Source organism: Delphinapterus leucas, chromosome 16 (genome assembly GCF_059928025.1).
Source record: "Delphinapterus leucas isolate spDelLeu-1000000601 "Yukka" chromosome 16, BTC_Dleu_Yukka2, whole genome shotgun sequence".
Lineage (NCBI taxonomy): Eukaryota > Metazoa > Chordata > Mammalia > Artiodactyla > Monodontidae > Delphinapterus > Delphinapterus leucas.
Window position 1 is genome coordinate 78,397,670 of NC_143144.1, and position 9,305 is coordinate 78,406,974.

General features: G+C 46.2%; 1 non-coding gene across 1 annotated transcript; it reads right to left on the reverse strand.

Moving 5' to 3' along the window:
- Window positions 1-1,325: 1,325 nt before the first annotated feature.
- Window positions 1,326-1,398, reverse strand: TRNAK-UUU (transfer RNA lysine (anticodon UUU)). The gene has a single exon. It is a non-coding gene; the product is annotated as a tRNA-Lys (tRNA).
- Between the last annotated feature and the right edge of the window lie 7,907 nt (window positions 1,399-9,305).

A 9,305-nucleotide genomic window follows, 5' to 3' on the forward strand; every position in this document is an offset into this window, starting at 1 on the left:
TGGCCATGCTGTTGAGGTCCTATGCTGGTCGCTTCGGCAGCAGCCAGCTCCAGCTAACAAGTTCTGGCAGGACTTTGTGTCCGCCGTGTCTAGGTTCCTTTGGCTGCCGCTTTTTGCTGAGTCAGGTCTCCAGCCTTCCCAACTCTTCTTGAAGAGGCCCATGTCCTTGCAAAGAATTTCTTTCTGCCAAATCCCACCGCCACGTCTGTTGGGACCCACCCTGAGCCCCAACAGTGCTTGGGGGTGCTGGCCGTCCCCTCTGTGATGAGGCACAAGACTGGCCTCCCTCCCCGTGCCTGAGCCCAGGGTCTCTCAAATTCTCTGTGAAAACAGCTGCCTCACTTTCTGTTCCCAGTCTCTCTCCTTATCAGGGCCCCAGATCAGTCTCCAGACAAATGTCTCTTCTCTCATCATTCTTTCAGGGTAAGTAAAACAGAATTCTTGCTCATCCTTCTGCCAAAAAACAAAACAAACAAAAACCCCCCAAAATTCCAACTCCATCGACATAAACTTGGTAAAAGAGAGACCACCGGGGTCACTCGTTTTAAAATGAGCCAGATCCTAAATCCCATTGTATTTTTATCTAGGAACTACCATGCTATGAAAATAGTAAATACTCTGCACACAGATGAACCCACTCTGGTTAGTCTGATCCTCAGACGACTCTGCAGGAGGTAGACAGGCACTGCTGGACTGAGCTGGCTGGTCTTGTCAGAGCACAGCCAGTTAACTTATTCTCAGCCATCAGCTTCACCATTCAGTGAATTTCCAACCTACTATTATTTGTTCAAATAAACTTACTTCAATTTATTTGACAGTCATTTTGTCCTTAGATTTCAAAGCAAATTGATGCTTAATAGAAACCCACACTCACTCTTCTGTGTTCATTTTGTGATTTGTTACAAATAGCATAAATACTTTATGCTCAAAATACTTTCCTTTAAATGTTTCATTTCAAATGCACTTTGCTGTTTTACAAAAATTTTTTTTCTGATTACAAAAATTATATTGGCTTAATGTAGAGAATTTGAAAATTATGCAAAAGTACAAAGTCTAAAATAAAATTACCCTTTATCTCATCATTAAAAAAAGAACTGTGAAAGTTTTATTATAGTTTTATTTTCTTTTCCTACACACGCGCGCGCGCGCGCGCACACACACACACAGTGCTTTTTGAAAATTGTGTCCATATTGTGCTTTGTAACATAATATTTTTGATTAAGATTATATCATAAGAACTTTTCCTTGTCATTAAATAGACTTCAAAAACACCATTTTTTTCTTTCTTTTTTGGGGGGCGTGCTGCGCAGCTTGTGGGATCTTAGTTCCCCGACTAGGGATCGAACCCAGGCCCTCGGCAGCAAAAGTGCAGAGTCCTAACCACTGGACCTCCAGGGAATTCCCCCAAAACGGCTTATGTGACATTCCATCATATATAGGTATGTTTGCCTGTACCCAACTTATTTAAACATTTGTTTTTTTAGATCATATTGTATTAAAATAACAGTGAAATGTATATCTCTGTGTGTGTGTGTGTGTGTGTGTGTGTGTAAGCTTATAATGATTTCTTTAGGATATATTCTAAAGGGAACCTATTGGCACAAGTTCAAACTTTTTAAAAGTTCTTAATCATACTGACAAATTATTTTCTGGAAAACTTATACTGATTTATGTCCCAACTGTGATATAAGAATATTTCTCTACATCTTCGCCAGCACTAAATATTCTCTTCCTCTTAGTTTTGTTAATTTAATAATAATAAAGTATTCCATTGCCATTTGAATTTACATTTCTTTGTTTGATAGCGAGTATAACCCCTAATCAGTTCATTATGTCTGAGACTTGCTGCTTACATTCTTTGCCTAGATCTCTGTACTGGTTAAATATTTTTGTAATGATGCATAAATACTTTTTACACATTAAGAATATTATCATAGTTACCTCAAAGAATCTTTCTGATTGCTTTTTTGTATTCATAGGCATCTTCTGGTTGCATAATGAGGCCATATATCTTTTGAAAAGGCCTAAACTTCTCATCTGATAATAAAAATAAATGCAAAATAAAATTAAAATAAATGACTTGATATACAGACATTCCATTTACAGAATCTGCCTCTTTCATGAAGCATGCAGAGGCTTAACTGTGCAGGTACAGAACTAACTTCTAAACTAAAGGCAATCTTTACGAAAGGCATGTAACTCAGCTAGATGTCCACAGTGGCCTTTTTTCAGAACTTTCCCTGTGCTTCCTTGTGGTTCCAGTTTCCTTCCTCTCCACTCCTTTCTGATGGCCTTTGATCTACATAAACTCCTTCCTCCCTCACCTTTTCCCTGCATTCAGGAAAACTTTCTGCTTCTCACCTGTTAACTAACTTCTGACAGACAGGAAAGAGGGGACACTTGGTCAGGTTGACCGGGGTTCAAATCCTGGATTTGCTGCGTATCTGCTGTGTGACCTTCGGCCAGGTCTCCAAGCCTCAGGCTCTTTGCCCGTAAAGCAGGGTTACTTTGAGGGTTAGGATCAAGGTCAAGTTCACCCTGGCGCCCAGGAGCTCAGTAAGCAGCCCCTACTATGATTCTGGCTTCCTGAGCTACATGTCCATCTCTTTTCAAGATCAGGGAAGAGACGTATCAATATCGTTTCTCATTCTACTTCCCTGGTTCCCCTGCCCCATACCTATTATTAATTAGTGGGTAACTCAACAGAAGAGTTACTGGTACAATTCTTATACTATGTTATTAGAAGTGAAGTTTTCTTGTATTATTTAATAATGATACTTTTTTGCTATTTTTAAACATTGGAAAATGTGTGAACTGTGCCTCTCCTTACTGCCAGGTGCTCTATAACTGTAAATTGTAAAATAACATTTTAGTGAGTAATATTCCTTCTTCAGATCATACATCAAATATATGTCATATTCATTGTTTAATCGACACTTTATTCCCCCTATTAAGATACAAGCAGAAATAAATTTCACTTCCTCCCCTGTAGATGCAATTTCATTTCAATCACACGTGTCAGTGGGAGCAATAAAGCATCAATTAAGCAATGAATTCCTGACAAATACATGGCATTTGATGTGTAATTGCCCCCCTCCAATCTCATTTTCCTCAAGGCCAAGGCTTCCTGGACCATTTATGTTCCAAGTTTCACCCTCTAAAATCCAGCAGGAGCTTCTCGCCCCTCTCCACCCAGGATGGGCATCTTGGATACAGTTCACCCAGAGGCAGCTGGGCTGGTGGGGCTCTTGTAATAGCGAATTAACGGCCTTGTTATTCAAATCAGGAAACCAGGTATCAGGGAGGCAATAGCTTTGCATGACCCCTTCACGGTCTCCCCCTCACCTCTGGGAATCCGAGCTGAGCCTGGAACTCAGGTCAGCTCGCTTTCCACCATACTGATTCTTGACTGTAGAGGCAGGGTGATTCCCTATGCAGAGGGAAGGAAGAAAGGAAGGAAGGGACGGAGGAAGGAAGCAAGGAAGGAAGGAGGAAAGGAAGGAACTAGAAAAAGCCCAGGATGCCTGGGGCTGTATCTCAGAGAAGGGGGACTCCCTGGGAGATCCAGGGGTGGTGGGCACCTGGCTGAGAAGACTGTGCAGACAGACACCCCTCTCTACGCCAAGTCCCCGAGTCGGTGACATTCTGCAAACACGTTTGAGGGTCCCCTAGGTGCTGGGTTCCGTGCAGGCCCCGGAGACTGGATGACCCAAGGCAGTTCCAGCTCTCAGACATCCTGGGGACAGCCGTGGGGCTGTGCTCAGTGCCAAAAGATGAATAAACCCAGCGTGTCGAGAGCCTGGGCGAGTCAGGGAGGGAGGGACTGACGCAATAACACACGGTGGGCACTCAATAAAGAGTGTTAAACGGATTTTTAAAATTTGAAGCACTGATTGCTTCACCACCAGAAGAGCTCGCCGACTGCCTTGTCTGGAAACCTGCCGCGGTGAAACTGCTACCTGGCCCTTGGGCTGGGTGGGCGGGCGACAGGCTGGATGGCCACTGCTGACGATCCCGAGAATGTTAAATGTTTGGGGGCCTCTGCCATGTCCTGGAACCCGACGGTGGCTCCTTTTTCAGGAAAGGCTGTCACAAGTGGACTGCGGCTCCTGGTGCCGGGGGTGGGAGTCGGGGTGCCGGGGGTGGGAGTCGGGGTGAATGGGCCGCGCCTGTGGTGTCATTTACGGGGACGTTTAACTTCCACTCCCTGTTTCTGAAGAGCAATTTTCTGCAGAGACATGAAGAATAATAGGACAAACTTGTCTCATTTTGGCTCAGATTGCTCCAATTTTCCCACAATCTCGGCCCCCCCTGTATCACCTGCCCCTACCTGCCTGTTTGGGCCACTTAATGCTCTGCCTTCGGACCTAATAGAGGCTGTTTGTTTGGCCTGGGCCCAAAGGCTAGACTTGTTTTCAGGACAGAAGCTGGAAGAAAAACCAATCTGGACATCTAAGTCACAGCCAGGACTCATTACATAAATGATATATTTACACAATTGATCCCTTTTCTGCTGGGTAATTAATTTGGCATTGAAACTCTTAACGATTTAATTGTCATATGTTTAAACTGAAATGGTTGCTACAAATTTCCCAAGACAAAAAGCAGATTGAGGAGAGGGCCTTCTTTTGTCCTCCAAGTGGGGACGCCTCCCGTGTTTCAGCGTTCCCACCAAAGCAGGGCAGCAGCTGACAGCCCCCCTAGGGCACACGTGGGAGGAACGTGTCTGTCTGCAATAGGTCCTTTAAGGGATGGGCGGGCCTGGTGAGGAGTGAACTTAAGTCCATAAGCCGTAGATTGGGATCCTGCTTTCACGCACTGAGTGGGACGGCAATGGTGCTCCAGCCAGATCCTGCACACACACAGCCCGCCTTGCGCCACCCCTGCACTGCTGTGGGTGCTCCTGCTTCCAACTGCAAGCACGTGACTTTTTCGGCAGACTGCCTTGGGGCTCCCGGAGCCACTTTGCCCAAATGGCCAGATTTCTGGAAAAGCCTAGGAGTTTGTGTCTCCTGCATGGCGGCCTTGGCCAGACTGCCTGGAGGTGCAGGAACATGACAGGCTCAGCAAGCATCCTTGCCTCTGACAAGGACACTCTGAGGCATAACTGTCACTTGGGAGCTGCCCCCACTAGGGATCGGAACTTGGCCTGACATTGCACCTGGCTAGGCTTCCTTCCCATCCGCTTCTGCTTGCTCTTCCCAGGTCTCCTGGGAGCACCGCTTTATTCAAGAAATCCTTACCTGAGGGTCCGCTTTGGGGGAACCCATCCAAGGATAACCGCTGTCTAGCTGGGCGACCTTGGCAAGCCTCTTGACTTCTCTGGCCCCAGAGCCATCACCTACAAAGTAGACAAAATAGTAGCAGTGATCCCAATTCTGGCACTTATGGAGTGGGTGTCTGGAAGCTCCTGTGCAGGCACTTCCACACGCTGTCTCGTCTGATCCTCTCAGCAGCTCCAGGAGGAAGACACTCATATTATCCCCATTTTACCGACGGGGATATTAAAGCACAGAGCAGTTAAGCACTTTGTCGACATTCACATGGCTGGTAAGTGGCAGGGACAGGATTCAAACCCAGGCAATTGGTGGCAGAGCACGCCATCTTCGCCCCTCCCTCACGCACTGGGCAGCCCACCCAGCAGAGCTATGGTGCAGGTGAAGGAGAAGGTTATGAAGCAGTGGGTGAAGCAGAGGGCCTGGGGTCACCTCGAGACAAATGATGCTCGCCCTAGCATTCTGTGTCACCTTAGTCCCCAGGGGAGACAGGGGAGATCATCCAGGTCATGGGTGCTGCCACATCGCTCCTTCCTCTGTGCAGACCTCATGGTCTTGCAGGGAGATGCAGCGGGACGCCTGCTCCAGCCAAATCCTGCAGCTTCTCCCAGCTCAAGAGGCTCCTGCATGGCTGGTGAACACCCCTCGCCAACACACACATAGCTTCCTGGAGTAGTCATGCTGGCCTGCTCCCTCTGTAGATTAAAAACATCTGTGTAATAAGGGCATAGAGGCTACATCTTAACGCCACAACCAAGATTTCCTGAGAGAGAAAACAGTCATGAGGTATCTGTACGACCTTAGGCCTCTCAGCTGGGTTAACAGAGAAGGCGATGGTGGGGATTTGATGGGCCAGGGAGCTCTTTGCTGGTTCCATCTCGCACATTCTCCCTGAGCCTCCAAAACCAGGCTACCTGTGAGGTATGACATCCCAAGCTTATAGCTTCATACTTGTAAGTATCCTCTATCAGCGACATGGTGGTATAGTTAAAATTTAAGGGCATGGGCTGAAAGTCAGATAAGGCACATGAAACACTGAGCATCGTGACTGGCTCCTAGTCTTTCAATACACGTGCTACAAATATTTTAGGGAGTTCTCTTTTGAATACACTTCAGAAAGAATCAGTCAAACTCTTTCCAAACTGACAGACAAATGAGAATGAGTTTTCAAGCTAGCCTAAGCAGAGAAGGGAAATTTAGTGTAAGGACACACAGAGCCCAGAGACAGAAATGCAGCCAGGCCTCAGGAGGTGAGTGTGACTCTAGGGATAAGAGAGTCACCAGGGATCAGGCCATCTCCTCTCTACTGGGCTTCTCTTTCTCCAGACTTACTTCCTCCACTTCATTGTGCATGTGGCTAGTAAAACATGTCCAAACACTGCCAGTCAGTGGGCATTGTCATGTGCTACAAACATGGCTCCTGGGAATGGAGGATGGGGAGGGAGAGGGAAGGACAATTCCCAGCAAGGAGGCATCTCAATAAATTGAGGTCCATTTCCTGCTGGGAGCGAGAGCATAAGGCTGTGGGCATAAGCAGTGGCTTATGAAAAGAAGGTTCTACAGTCGTCCCTCAGTATCCACGGGGGATTGGTTCCAGGACCCCCCTTGGATACCAAAATTTAAGAATGATCAAGTCCTTTATATAAAATGGCATAGTATTTGCATATAACTTATGCACTTTAAATCATCTCTAGATTACTTATAACACATAGTACAATGTAAATGCTATATAAATAGCTGTAAATACAACGTAAATATTATGTAAATAGTTACAGGAGAACGGCAACTTCAAACTTTGCTTTTTGGAACTTTCCCAAAAATTTTTTTTTGAATATTTTCTATCCAAGATTGGTTGAGCTGTAGAAACCCAAGATGCAGAGGGCTGACTACTCAGAGGTCGTATCTCAGAGTCCCACCCCTTCTGGCTTTGGGTCCTTGGGCAGGTTGGTCAACCTCTGCTTTCTCAAGTGTGGTGTTGCAGAAATGTAAGAAGATTCATTCAACACGTGCCTAGTACAGCTCCTAGAGTAGGCATCCAGGACATTTTAATGAAAGGATGATGAGAAAAATGTCAGTCTTTCAATAAAGGCTTGCCCTGGTCACTAGGCTTAATCTCTATGTTTGGTAATCTGGGAATTAAACCCACAGTTGAAGTGTATAGTCCCTCACTTCAAGCTGAGTGACTCTGCTTCAGGCTGAGTGTCGAGCAGGACTTCGCTCCTCATTAGGGGTTGGGCCCAGGTCTGTTTAGTCTGGGCCCCAAGATGAAAGGACAGCAGTTACGGGGGGGGGGGATTCTCTCCATCTCTATGGCATAAAAGGGCTAGGTCCACTATACGAGCACGTTTCAAGCCTCTGCTTGGAACATGCCTGCTACCATCCCACTGGCCCAGGCAAATAAGGCTTGGCTAAGCCTGACAAGGGACGGCCAAGTACAACCATCAGCCTAAGGCCAAAAGCAAGTCTGGGGACAAGCTCCATATCAATGGGGTAGGAAGTGACATCTTCGCATGGACGGCTGACTTATTTTGAATAGCAATTTAATCTGTTACATCCTCAAACCATGTTTTCCTCTTATGTTCTCCCAATTATTGTATTTCCTCAATCTAAGGTATGTATGCTTTTATATTTAACTTTTCTGAAATTGGGATATGAATGACAATGAGTGTGTACATTTAATGTAGTGATTTCTTACTTTTTTTTTTTGCCTAAAAACTGTTATTAAATTGATGGTGCCTTTCAAGATTGATACTGTCTTAGAATGGTGGAAATTCAGCAATTTATGATCATCTTCCAGGATACTGGAATCTCAAGCATGTTCAACTCTTCTCCCTCCCTGACTCCTGTGTCGAATTAGTTACCAGGTCCTGTGGCTCTGCCTTCTCAGTGAATCTCAAATCCAGCCCCTCTCTTCCATTCTCATGGCCATTTTCCTGGTTCAGACCTCATAACCTCTCCCCTAAACTGTAGCCATAACCTCCTGCCTGGTCTCCCAGGCACCAGACTCTCCCTGCTCTCATCCTGCCTCACTCAGATGGCAGGTTTATCTTCATGGACTGCAGCTCTGATCCTACAGTGCTTTTGCTCCAAAACCTTCTCTGGCTCCCCACTGCCACAAGAATATCCCAACTTCCTAGGCTGACATTAGGAGTCTCATGACTTGGACCTAACCCACCTTTACAGCTAACTCTCACTCCTATTGCCCCCTCCTCACACACAGACTATGCTCCACGCACAGCAAATGGGTCAGCCCCATCCTGCACGTGCAAATCTCTGGGTCTTCGCACATGCTCTTCCCTCTACCTGGAATGCCTTCTCCTCCCCTCCCATCTGTGCTTGTTGAAATCGTCTCCATCTTAAAGACCTGGATTCAATACCACCTGCCTCTCCTCCCCCAACCATGAGACTTTCCAAGACTGCTGCGCCCCTTCCCCCCTGTGCCCTCTCTTCAGAATTCACCTCCACTTTCTCAGATCTCACCTGGCGCTTCCTATCTCTGTGCTAGCACTCATCCTGTTCCAGCTTGACTTTAAGCTATTTGTGGTCTTTGTCTGACTCCTGCCCTCCCAAGGAGAGAGACCACATCTCAATCAAGCTTGTGCCCCTTTATGGGGGGTTTGACACATGGTAGTTGCTCCATACGTGTTTGCCAAATTGAATTCAGTTGTTCAGCATTTTAGTCACCCCATGTTGCAGAAAAATAGCATACACACAGGGAGTGTCAGCGTGTAAACCACACAGACCACAGGGTCCTGCATACTTCAGGTAATCAGTTTATCTGATCAATCATTATAGCCCTTTCAGAGTTTTAGAAAATGCTTACATCTTTCAGAGAGAAATCGTCAGAGATATCGTTGCTTTTGGACCGCCTATTTAGGAAGAAAACTGGGGCACTCATGTCCTGGGATGATTTCCTTCTGGCTGGCGTTCCTGAGAGAACCAGCCTCATGGAAGGTCATTTATGAACTGCAAGTGTGAGAATGCGCCCCTCTTTCAATTCTATCTAATCTACAGGAGTTTTTCAGGGAG